The following is a 1,829-nucleotide window of genomic DNA, read 5'->3' as shown; positions in this document are numbered from 1 at the left end:
ACGTGTCTGTGTGTGAAGGTGAATTCTCCACTTCTCAGCCACTTTGGGAGCTGCAGGAGATTTATCCCCAGATTTCATTACTTTCTCCTTCCCATCTGTGAACGTGGAGCTGATGCTGCTTCAGAAACACACACACAGACAGAGCAGTTCCATCCAAACCCCTCTGGTGGATTCGGTTTGGTGCTCTGAGGAGAGCAATGCAGTTGGAAGGATGGCACCAAACTGTGAGCAGCATCTCTGTGTTTGGAAAGCCAAAAGCCCAGGGCAGCAGAATGCATCAGACAGAGGAGGGGGAGCTGAAGGCTCTTTGCTTTAAATTTCCCAGATTTTTTTTTTTTTAATCGTTCATTCTGACGAGTTTCCTACGTGGCCGTAGCACTGAACGCACCGAGATACCCCTGGGTAGGTGCGCTTATTTCTAAAGCTTTTCCCAACTTCTCCATCTCGAATAATACCACCAAATTTATTTACTAACAAATTCTCCACGTGGCTCTTCCCCCCAGCCCTGCCAGAGCGGAGAGACGGACGATGAGAACCCGAAGAATCGCTCAGCAGTGCGGGGGGTGGGGGGGGGTCCGTCCCGACCGCAGCGCTGTGCCACCCCCAGCTGGGGTGCGGGGGGGGGACGGGCGCAGTGCCCGTATATCGCTGGGGGTAACCGCGCCCGGAACGCTTTTTTTCAATGGAGGAAAAGTTATTATTTAAATCGGGAAATAATTTCTTCTTTTTTTTTTTAAATTTATTTTTGTTTTTATTTTTTTATTTTTTTTTATTTTTATTTTTTTGATCGATGGGACGGGGAAAACGGAACCTCCGGCCCGGCGGGCAAGACAGGCAGGAGCGCGTTACATTTAATTGCAGGCGCGGAGGGGCCGGCCCGTGCCTCTACATGTACGGGAGGGAGTCACGGCCGCCCCCGCCCCTCCGCGCCCGGCAGCCGCCCGCTCCGAGCCCCCGGAGCACCGGGGTCCCCCGCCCGCCCCGTCGGGGGAGGCAGCAGGAAGGCGGCCGGGTGGGTGGTGCCGGTTGGGGGGGGGGCGGAGGGGGGGGGTCGCTGCTATTTTCAATCCATCTCGAGCCTAAAAATAAAAAGCCTCCAGAAAAGGCGAAGAGGGAAAGAGGGAGGGAGGGTTTCTAGGGACGGGGGGATGGGGGGCTGCTTCTCTCTGCCGACGGGGCGCGTCCCCCCCCCGCCTCTCACCCCCCACCCCGAGTCCCGTGGGGAGCGATCCCGCTGTATCGTGGGGCCCTTTTGTGCCAGGAGGAGCCTTCCCCCTTCCCCGAAGGCTTCCGCAGGGCTGCACATGAAGGGCTTAAAACAATACCGGGGACAATAGCCCTCCCCGGGGGCTCCTCCGCTCACCCCGCCGGGTCGGGCCGTTCCCCTGCAGCCCCGCTCCCCTGGCGCCAGGGGACCTCCCGGCCCCTTTGATGCCAAAGATTTTTTTTTTTTCTCTTTTTCTTTTTTCTTTTTTTTTTTTTTTTTTTACACCCAGAAAAATCCCATTCAGGCACCGGGGGAAGAGGGTGGGGGGAGGGGAGCGATGGGGGAGGGGCGCGGTGGGGGCTGGAGGCTGCACAGATGGGAAAGTGCCTCTGACGGGACGGGACGGGACGGGCGGGGCCCGAAGGGTGGAGGGGGGGATGGATGCGAAGGGAACGCAGAGCGGTTGCGCTCCCCGCTCCGAAGAGGGGTGTGTGTGTGTCTGTGTGGAGGTAAATAACGTAGTATTTAAATTAAAATAAATAATTAAGTAGAGGCTGCCCCCTCCCCCCCCTTCGGCCCCTCCCCCCGGGGGCCGGGCCCTCCCGCATCACCACGTGGCTTC

This window comes from Meleagris gallopavo, chromosome 29 (assembly GCF_905368555.1).
Source record: "Meleagris gallopavo chromosome 29, MGAL_WU_HG_1.1, whole genome shotgun sequence".
Classification (NCBI taxonomy): Eukaryota; Metazoa; Chordata; class Aves; order Galliformes; family Phasianidae; genus Meleagris; species Meleagris gallopavo.
The sequence above is the reverse complement of the archived record's forward strand: the minus strand, read 5'-3'. Positions refer to the sequence as shown.